Here is an 11581-nt window from a genome sequence, read left to right as displayed (position 1 = left end):
AAATCTCTTGTAAAATGTGTGTAAAAGTGGCAAATATATTTGAAAATGTGTATAAAAGTGGCAAATCTCTTGTAAAATGTGTGTAAAAGTGGCAAATCTATTGCAAAATGTGTGTAAAAGTGGCAAATATATTGGAAAATGTGTGTAAAAGTGGCAAATCTCTTGTAAAATGTGTGTAAAAGTGGCAAATCTATTGAAAATGTGTGTAAAAGTGGCAAATCTTTTGTAAAATGTGTGTAAAAGTGGCAAATATATTGAAAATGTGTGTAAAAGTGGCAAATCTCTTGTAAAATGTGTGTAAAAGTGGCAAATCTATTGCAAAATGTGTGTAAAAGTGGCAAATATATTGGAAAATGTGTGTAAAAGTGGCAAATCTCTTGTAAAATGTGTGTAAAAGTGGCAATTCTATTGAAAATGTGTGTAAAAGTGGCAAATCTATTGCAAAATGTGTGTAAAAGTGGCAAATATATTGTAAAATGTGTGTAAAAGTGGCAAATCTATTGAAAATGTGTGTAAAAGTGGCAAATCTATTGCAAAATGTGTGTAAAAGTGGCAAATATCTTGAAAATGTGTGTAAAAGTGGCAAATATATTGAAAATGTGTGTAAAAGTGGCAAATATCTTGTAAAATGTGTGTAAAAGTGGCAAATCTATTGCAAATTGTGTGTAAAAGTGGCAAATATATTGTAAAATGTGTGTAAAAGTGGCAAATCTCTTGTAAAATGTGTGTAAAAGTGGCAAATATATTGCAAAATCTGTGTAAATGTGGCAAATATATTGTAAAATGTGTGTAAAAGTGGCAAATATCTTGTAAAATGTGTGTAAAAGTGGCAAATATATTGTAAAATGTGTGTAAAAGTGGCAAATCTCTTGTAAAATGTGTGTAAAAGTGGCAAATATATTGTAAAATGTGTGTAAAAGTGGCAAATATATTGTAAAATGTGTGTAAAAGTGGCAAATATATTGTAAAATGTGTGTAAAAGTGGCAAATCTCTTGTAAAATGTGTGTAAAAGTGGCAAATATGATGTAAAATGTGTGTAAAAGTGGCAAATCTCTTGTAAAATGTGTGTAAAAGTGGCAAATCTATTGAAAATGTGTGTAAAAGTGGCAAATGTGTGTAAAAGATGTGTGTGTAAAAGTGGCAAATGTCTACCCCCGCTAATTCACCCCAGATCCACCTTGTTTGAAATTCCAACTTCTTTCCTGGAAGTCCTGGCAGTGTCCATATGTTTTATACCTCTCCCACTGCCCCCTTCCCACGCCCCCCCCCCCCCAAAGCCCTCGCCCTCTCTCAGATCTCTCGATGTCTCCATGTCTCTCGGTCCCTGCTCTCAAATGTTGTGTTTGTGTCCTTCCCCCTCTCTCCCCATCTTGTCTACCGCTCCCTATGTTATATGTTTTATGTGTCGGTTTGTCTTTCTGTGTGATTAATGTTCGCTCTTTCACGAGCCTCGATATTGTATACAAAAAAAAAAAAAAAAAAAAAAAAAAAAATCTTGTAAAATGTGTGTAAAAGTGGCAAATATATTGTAAAATGTGTGTAAAAGTGGCAAATCTCTTGTACAATGTGTGTAAAAGTGGCAAATCTATTGTAAAATGTGTGTAAAAGTGGCAAATCTCTTGTAAAATGTGTGTAAAAGTGGCAAATATATTGCAAAATCTGTGTAAATGTGGCAAATATATTGTAAAATGTGTGTAAAAGTGGCAAATATATTGTAAAATGTGTGTAAAAGTGGCAAATATATTGTAAAATGTGTGTAAAAGTGGCAAATCTCTTGTAAAATGTGTGTAAAAGTGGCAAATATATTGTAAAATGTGTGTAAAAGTGGCAAATATATTGTAAAATGTGTGTAAAAGTGGCAAATCTCTTGTAAAATGTGTGTAAAAGTGGCAAATATATTGTAAAATGTGTGTAAAAGTGGCAAATCTCTTGTAAAATGTGTGTAAAAGTGGCAAATATATTGCAAAATCTGTGTAAATGTGGCAAATATATTGTAAAATGTGTGTAAAAGTGGCAAATCTCTTGTAAAATGTGTGTAAAAGTGGCAAATATATTGTAAAATGTGTGTAAAAGTGGCAAATATATTGTAAAATGTGTGTAAAAGTGGCAAATATATTGTAAAATGTGTGTAAAAGTGGCAAATATATTGTAAAATGTGTGTAAAAGTGGCAAATCTCTTGTAAAATGTGTGTAAAAGTGGCAAATTTATTGTAAAATGTGTGTAAAAGTGGCAAATCTCTTGTAAAATGTGTGTAAAAGTGGCAAATATATTGTAAAATGTGTGTAAAAGTGGCAAATCTCTTGTAAAATGTGTGTAAAAGTGGCAAATATATTGCAAAATCTGTGTAAATGTGGCAAATATATTGTAAAATGTGTGTAAAAGTGGCAAATCTATTGTAAAATGTGTGTAAAAGTGGCAAATCTCTTGTAAAATGTGTGTAAAAGTGGCAAATATATTGAAAATGTGTGTAAAAGTGGCAAATCTCTTGTAAAATGTGTGTAAAAGTGGCAAATATATTGGAAAATGTGTGTAAAAGTGGCAAATATATTGAAAATGTGTGTAAAAGTGGCAAATCTCTTGTAAAATGTGTGTAAAAGTGGCAAATATATTGGAAAATGTGTGTAAAAGTGGCAAATATATTGGAAAATGTGTGTAAAAGTGGCAAATATATTGTTAAATGTGTGTAAAAGTGGCAAATATATTGAAAATGTGTGTAAAAGTGGCAAATATATTGTAAAATGTGTGTAAAAGTGGCAAATATATTGTAAAATGTGTGTAAAAGTGGCAAATATATTGTAAAATGTGTGTAAAAGTGGCAAATATATTGTAAAATGTGTGTAAAAGTGGCAAATCTCTTGTAAAATGTGTGTAAAAGTGGCAAATATATTGTAAAATGTGTGTAAAAGTGGCAAATATATTGTAAAATGTGTGTAAAAGTGGCAAATATATTGTAAAATGTGTGTAAAAGTGGCAAATATATTGTAAAATGTGTGTAAAAGTGGCAAATATATTGTAAAATGTGTGTAAAAGTGGCAAATATTTTGAAAATGTGTGTAAAAGTGGCAAATATATTGTAAAATGTGTGTAAAAGTGGCAAATCTCTTGTAAAATGTGTGTAAAAGTGGCAAATATATTGTAAAATGTGTGTAAAAGTGGCAAATATATTGTAAAATGTGTGTAAAAGTGGCAAATATATTGTAAAATGTGTGTAAAAGTGGCAAATCTCTTGTAAAATGTGTGTAAAAGTGGCAAATATATTGTAAAATGTGTGTAAAAGTGGCAAATATATTGTAAAATGTGTGTAAAAGTGGCAAATATATTGTAAAATGTGTGTAAAAGTGGCAAATCTCTTGTAAAATGTGTGTAAAAGTGGCAAATATATTGTAAAATGTGTGTAAAAGTGGCAAATATATTGTAAAATGTGTGTAAAAGTGGCAAATATATTGTAAAATGTGTGTAAAAGTGGCAAATCTCTTGTAAAATGTGTGTAAAAGTGGCAAGTATATTGTAAAATGTGTGTAAAAGTGGCAAATCTCTCGTAAAATGTGTGTAAAAGTGGCAAATCTATTGTAAAATGTGTGTAAAAGTGGCAAATCTATTGCAAAATGTGTGTAAAAGTGGCAAATATGTTGTAAAATGTGTGTAAAAGTGGCAAATATCTTGTAAAATGTGTGTAAAAGTGGCAAATATATTGTAAAATGTGTGTAAAAGTGGCAAATATATTGTAAAATGTGTGTAAAAGTGGCAAATCTCTTGTAAAAGGTGTGTAAAAGTGGCAAATCTATTGCAAAATGTGTGTAAAAGTGGCAAATATATTGGAAAATGTGTGTAAAAGTGGCAAATCTCTTGTAAAATGTGTGTAAAAGTGGCAAATCTATTGCAAAATGTGTGTAATAGTGGCAAATATCTTGTAAAATGTGTGTAAAAGTGGCAAATCTCTTGTAAAATGTGTGTAATAGTGGCAAATATCTTGTAAAATGTGTGTAAAACTGGCAAATCTATTGCAAAATGTGTGTAAAAGTGGCAAATATATTGTAAAATGTGTGTAAAAGTGGCAAATATATTGTAAAATGTGTGTAAAAGTGGCAAATCTCTTGTAAAATGTGTGTAAAAGTGGCAAATATATTGCAAAATCTGTGTAAATGTGGCAAATATATTGTAAAATGTGTGTAAAAGTGGCAAATCTATTGTAAAATGTGTGTAAAAGTGGCAAATCTCTTGTAAAATGTGTGTAAAAGTGGCAGATATATTGAAAATGTGTGTAAAAGTGGCAAATATATTGAAAATGTGTGTAAAAGTGGCAAATCTCTTGTAAAATGTGTGTAAAAGTGGCAAATCTCTTGTAAAATGTGTGTAAAAGTGGCAAATCTATTGTAAAATGTGTGTAAAAGTGGCAAATATATTGAAAATGTGTGTAAAAGTGGCAAATATATTGTAAAATGTGTGTAAAAGTGGCAAATATATTGTAAAATGTGTGTAAAAGTGGCAAATATATTGAAAATGTGTGTAAAAGTGGCAAATCTCTTGTAAAATGTGTGTAAAAGTGGCAAATCTCTTGTAAAATGTGTGTAAAAGTGGCAAATCTCTTGTAAAATTGTGTAAAAGTGGCAAATCTATTGTAAAATGTGTGTAAAAGTGGCAAATCTCTTGTAAAATGTGTGTAAAAGTGGCAAATCTCTTGTAAAATGTGTGTAAAAGTGGCAAATCTCTTGTAAAATGTGTGTAAAAGTGGCAAATATATTGGAAAATGTGTGTAAAAGTGGCAAATATATTGAAAATGTGTGTAAAAGTGGCAAATCTCTTGTAAAATGTGTGTAAAAGTGGCAAATATATTGGAAAATGTGTGTAAAAGTGGCAAATATATTGGAAAATGTGTGTAAAAGTGGCAAATATATTGTAAAATGTGTGTAAAAGTGGCAAATCTCTTGTAAAATGTGTGTAAAAGTGGCAAATATATTGAAAATGTGTGTAAAAGTGGCAAATATATTGTAAAATGTGTGTAAAAGTGGCAAATATATTGTAAAATGTGTGTAAAAGTGGCAAATATATTGTAAAATGTGTGTAAAAGTGGCAAATATATTGTAAAATGTGTGTAAAAGTGGCAAATCTCTTGTAAAATGTGTGTAAAAGTGGCAAATATATTGTAAAATGTATGTAAAAGTGGCAAATATATTGTAAAATGTGTGTAAAAGTGGCAAATCTCTTGTAAAATGTGTGTAAAAGTGGCAAATATATTGAAAATGTGTGTAAAAGTGGCAAATCTCTTGTAAAATGTGTGTAAAAGTGGCAAATCTCTTGTAAAATGTGTGTAAAAGTGGCAAATCTCTTGTAAAATGTGTGTAAAAGTGGCAAATCTATTGTAAAATGTGTGTAAAAGTGGCAAATCTCTTGTAAAATGTGTGTAAAAGTGGCAAATCTCTTGTAAAATGTGTGTAAAAGTGGCAAATCTCTTGTAAAATGTGTGTAAAAGTGGCAAATATATTGGAAAATGTGTGTAAAAGTGGCAAATATATTGAAAATGTGTGTAAAAGTGGCAAATCTCTTGTAAAATGTGTGTAAAAGTGGCAAATCTCTTGTAAAATGTGTGTAAAAGTGGCAAATATATTGGAAAATGTGTGTAAAAGTGGCAAATATATTGTAAAATGTGTGTAAAAGTGGCAAATCTATTGTAAAATGTGTGTAAAAGTGGCAAATATATTGAAAATGTGTGTAAAAGTGGCAAATATATTGTAAAATGTGTGTAAAAGTGGCAAATATATTGTAAAATGTGTGTAAAAGTGGCAAATATATTGTAAAATGTGTGTAAAAGTGGCAAATATATTGTAAAATGTGTGTAAAAGTGGCAAATCTCTCGTAAAATGTGTGTAAAAGTGGCAAATCTGTTGCAAAATGTGTGTAAAAGTGGCAAATCTATTGCAAAATCTGTGTAAATGTGGCAAATATATTGTAAAATGTGTGTAAAAGTGGCAAATCTATTGAAAATGTGTGTAAAAGTGGCAAATGTGTGTAAAAGATGTGTGTGTAAAAGTGGCAAATGTCTACCCCCGCTAATTCACCCCAGATCCACCTTGTTTGAAATTCCAACTTCTTTCCTGGAAGTCCTGGCAGTGTCCATATGTTTTATACCTCTCCCACTGCCCCCTTCCCACGCCCCCCCCCCCCCAAAGCCCTCGCCCTCTCTCAGATCTCTCGATGTCTCCATGTCTCTCGGTCCCTGCTCTCAAATGTTGTGTTTGTGTCCTTCCCCCTCTCTCCCCATCTTGTCTACCGCTCCCTATGTTATATGTTTTATGTGTCGGTTTGTCTTTCTGTGTGATTAATGTTCGCTCTTTCACGAGCCTCGATATTGTATACAAAAAAAAAAAAAAAAAAAAAAAAAAAAAAATCTTGTAAAATGTGTGTAAAAGTGGCAAATATATTGTAAAATGTGTGTAAAAGTGGCAAATCTCTTGTACAATGTGTGTAAAAGTGGCAAATCTATTGTAAAATGTGTGTAAAAGTGGCAAATCTCTTGTAAAATGTGTGTAAAAGTGGCAAATATATTGCAAAATCTGTGTAAATGTGGCAAATATATTGTAAAATGTGTGTAAAAGTGGCAAATATATTGTAAAATGTGTGTAAAAGTGGCAAATATATTGTAAAATGTGTGTAAAAGTGGCAAATCTCTTGTAAAATGTGTGTAAAAGTGGCAAATATATTGTAAAATGTGTGTAAAAGTGGCAAATATATTGTAAAATGTGTGTAAAAGTGGCAAATCTCTTGTAAAATGTGTGTAAAAGTGGCAAATATATTGTAAAATGTGTGTAAAAGTGGCAAATCTCTTGTAAAATGTGTGTAAAAGTGGCAAATATATTGCAAAATCTGTGTAAATGTGGCAAATATATTGTAAAATGTGTGTAAAAGTGGCAAATCTCTTGTAAAATGTGTGTAAAAGTGGCAAATATATTGTAAAATGTGTGTAAAAGTGGCAAATATATTGTAAAATGTGTGTAAAAGTGGCAAATATATTGTAAAATGTGTGTAAAAGTGGCAAATCTCTTGTAAAATGTGTGTAAAAGTGGCAAATTTATTGTAAAATGTGTGTAAAAGTGGCAAATCTCTTGTAAAATGTGTGTAAAAGTGGCAAATATATTGTAAAATGTGTGTAAAAGTGGCAAATCTCTTGTAAAATGTGTGTAAAAGTGGCAAATATATTGCAAAATCTGTGTAAATGTGGCAAATATATTGTAAAATGTGTGTAAAAGTGGCAAATCTATTGTAAAATGTGTGTAAAAGTGGCAAATCTCTTGTAAAATGTGTGTAAAAGTGGCAAATATATTGAAAATGTGTGTAAAAGTGGCAAATCTCTTGTAAAATGTGTGTAAAAGTGGCAAATATATTGGAAAATGTGTGTAAAAGTGGCAAATATATTGAAAATGTGTGTAAAAGTGGCAAATCTCTTGTAAAATGTGTGTAAAAGTGGCAAATATATTGGAAAATGTGTGTAAAAGTGGCAAATATATTGGAAAATGTGTGTAAAAGTGGCAAATATATTGTTAAATGTGTGTAAAAGTGGCAAATATATTGAAAATGTGTGTAAAAGTGGCAAATATATTGTAAAATGTGTGTAAAAGTGGCAAATATATTGTAAAATGTGTGTAAAAGTGGCAAATATATTGTAAAATGTGTGTAAAAGTGGCAAATATATTGTAAAATGTGTGTAAAAGTGGCAAATCTCTTGTAAAATGTGTGTAAAAGTGGCAAATATATTGTAAAATGTGTGTAAAAGTGGCAAATATATTGTAAAATGTGTGTAAAAGTGGCAAATATATTGTAAAATGTGTGTAAAAGTGGCAAATATATTGTAAAATGTGTGTAAAAGTGGCAAATATATTGTAAAATGTGTGTAAAAGTGGCAAATATATTGTAAAATGTGTGTAAAAGTGGCAAATATTTTGAAAATGTGTGTAAAAGTGGCAAATATATTGTAAAATGTGTGTAAAAGTGGCAAATCTCTTGTAAAATGTGTGTAAAAGTGGCAAATATATTGTAAAATGTGTGTAAAAGTGGCAAATATTGTAAAATGTGTGTAAAAGTGGCAAATATATTGTAAAATGTGTGTAAAAGTGGCAAATCTCTTGTAAAATGTGTGTAAAAGTGGCAAATATATTGTAAAATGTGTGTAAAAGTGGCAAATATATTGTAAAATGTGTGTAAAAGTGGCAAATATATTGTAAAATGTGTGTAAAAGTGGCAAATCTCTTGTAAAATGTGTGTAAAAGTGGCAAATATATTGTAAAATGTGTGTAAAAGTGGCAAATATATTGTAAAATGTGTGTAAAAGTGGCAAATATATTGTAAAATGTGTGTAAAAGTGGCAAATCTCTTGTAAAATGTGTGTAAAAGTGGCAAGTATATTGTAAAATGTGTGTAAAAGTGGCAAATCTCTCGTAAAATGTGTGTAAAAGTGGCAAATCTATTGTAAAATGTGTGTAAAAGTGGCAAATCTATTGCAAAATGTGTGTAAAAGTGGCAAATATGTTGTAAAATGTGTGTAAAAGTGGCAAATATCTTGTAAAATGTGTGTAAAAGTGGCAAATATATTGTAAAATGTGTGTAAAAGTGGCAAATATATTGTAAAATGTGTGTAAAAGTGGCAAATCTCTTGTAAAAGGTGTGTAAAAGTGGCAAATCTATTGCAAAATGTGTGTAAAAGTGGCAAATATATTGGAAAATGTGTGTAAAAGTGGCAAATCTCTTGTAAAATGTGTGTAAAAGTGGCAAATCTATTGAAAATGTGTGTAAAAGTGGCAAATCTATTGCAAAATGTGTGTAATAGTGGCAAATATCTTGTAAAATGTGTGTAAAAGTGGCAAATCTCTTGTAAAATGTGTGTAATAGTGGCAAATATCTTGTAAAATGTGTGTAAAACTGGCAAATCTATTGCAAAATGTGTGTAAAAGTGGCAAATATATTGTAAAATGTGTGTAAAAGTGGCAAATATATTGTAAAATGTGTGTAAAAGTGGCAAATCTCTTGTAAAATGTGTGTAAAAGTGGCAAATATATTGCAAAATCTGTGTAAATGTGGCAAATATATTGTAAAATGTGTGTAAAAGTGGCAAATCTATTGTAAAATGTGTGTAAAAGTGGCAAATCTCTTGTAAAATGTGTGTAAAAGTGGCAGATATATTGAAAATGTGTGTAAAAGTGGCAAATATATTGAAAATGTGTGTAAAAGTGGCAAATCTCTTGTAAAATGTGTGTAAAAGTGGCAAATCTCTTGTAAAATGTGTGTAAAAGTGGCAAATCTATTGTAAAATGTGTGTAAAAGTGGCAAATATATTGAAAATGTGTGTAAAAGTGGCAAATATATTGTAAAATGTGTGTAAAAGTGGCAAATATATTGTAAAATGTGTGTAAAAGTGGCAAATATATTGAAAATGTGTGTAAAAGTGGCAAATCTCTTGTAAAATGTGTGTAAAAGTGGCAAATCTCTTGTAAAATGTGTGTAAAAGTGGCAAATCTCTTGTAAAATGTGTGTAAAAGTGGCAAATCTATTGTAAAATGTGTGTAAAAGTGGCAAATCTCTTGTAAAATGTGTGTAAAAGTGGCAAATCTCTTGTAAAATGTGTGTAAAAGTGGCAAATCTCTTGTAAAATGTGTGTAAAAGTGGCAAATATATTGGAAAATGTGTGTAAAAGTGGCAAATATATTGAAAATGTGTGTAAAAGTGGCAAATCTCTTGTAAAATGTGTGTAAAAGTGGCAAATATATTGGAAAATGTGTGTAAAAGTGGCAAATATATTGGAAAATGTGTGTAAAAGTGGCAAATATATTGTAAAATGTGTGTAAAAGTGGCAAATCTATTGTAAAATGTGTGTAAAAGTGGCAAATATATTGAAAATGTGTGTAAAAGTGGCAAATATATTGTAAAATGTGTGTAAAAGTGGCAAATATATTGTAAAATGTGTGTAAAAGTGGCAAATATATTGTAAAATGTGTGTAAAAGTGGCAAATATATTGTAAAATGTGTGTAAAAGTGGCAAATCTCTTGTAAAATGTGTGTAAAAGTGGCAAATATATTGTAAAATGTATGTAAAAGTGGCAAATATATTGTAAAATGTGTGTAAAAGTGGCAAATATATTGTAAAATGTGTGTAAAAGTGGCAAATATGTTGAAAATGTGTGTAAAAGTGGCAAATCTCTTGTAAAATGTGTGTAAAAGTGGCAAATCTCTTGTAAAATGTGTGTAAAAGTGGCAAATCTCTTGTAAAATGTGTGTAAAAGTGGCAAATCTATTGTAAAATGTGTGTAAAAGTGGCAAATCTCTTGTAAAATGTGTGTAAAAGTGGCAAATCTCTTGTAAAATGTGTGTAAAAGTGGCAAATCTCTTGTAAAATGTGTGTAAAAGTGGCAAATATATTGGAAAATGTGTGTAAAAGTGGCAAATATATTGAAAATGTGTGTAAAAGTGGCAAATCTCTTGTAAAATGTGTGTAAAAGTGGCAAATATATTGGAAAATGTGTGTAAAAGTGGCAAATATATTGGAAAATGTGTGTAAAAGTGGCAAATATATTGTAAAATGTGTGTAAAAGTGGCAAATCTATTGTAAAATGTGTGTAAAAGTGGCAAATATATTGAAAATGTGTGTAAAAGTGGCAAATATATTGTAAAATGTGTGTAAAAGTGGCAAATATATTGTAAAATGTGTGTAAAAGTGGCAAATATATTGTAAAATGTGTGTAAAAGTGGCAAATATATTGTAAAATGTGTGTAAAAGTGGCAAATCTCTTGTAAAATGTGTGTAAAAGTGGCAAATATATTGTAAAATGTGTGTAAAAGTGGCAAATATATTGTAAAATGTGTGTAAAAGTGGCAAATATATTGTAAAATGTGTGTAAAAGTGGCAAATATATTGTAAAATGTGTGTAAAAGTGGCAAATATATTGAAAATGTGTGTAAAAGTGGCAAATATATTGTAAAATCTGTGTAAATGTGGCAAATATATTGTAAAATGTGTGTAAAAGTGGCAAATATATTGTAAAATGTGTGTAAAAGTGGCAAATATATTGTAAAATGTGTGTAAAAGTGGCAAATCTCTTGTAAAATGTGTGTAAAAGTGGCAAATATATTGTAAAATGTGTGTAAAAGTGGCAAATATATTGTAAAATGTGTGTAAAAGTGGCAAATATATTGTAAAATGTGTGTAAAAATGGCAAATCTCTTGTAAAATGTGTGTAAAAGTGGCAAATATATTGTAAAATGTGTGTAAAAGTGGCAAATCTCTTGTAAAATGTGTGGAAAAGTGGCAAATATATTGTAAAATGTGTGTAAAAGTGGCAAATCTATTGCAAAATGTGTGTAAAAGTGGCAAATCTATTGCAAAATCTGTGTAAATGTGGCAAATATATTGTAAAATGTGTGTAAAAGTGGCAAATATATTGTAAAATGTGTGTAAAACTGGCAAATATATTGAAAATGTGTGTAAAACTGGCAAATATATTGAAAATGTGTGTAAAAGTGGCAAATCTATTGCAAAATGTGTGTAAAAGTGGCAAATCTATTGCAAAATGTGTGTAAAAGTGGCAAATCTATTG

Source organism: Myxine glutinosa, chromosome 12 (genome assembly GCF_964187855.1).
Source record: "Myxine glutinosa chromosome 12, kmMyxGlut1.1, whole genome shotgun sequence".
Classification (NCBI taxonomy): Eukaryota; Metazoa; Chordata; class Myxini; order Myxiniformes; family Myxinidae; genus Myxine; species Myxine glutinosa.
The sequence above is the reverse complement of the archived record's forward strand: the minus strand, read 5'-3'. Positions refer to the sequence as shown.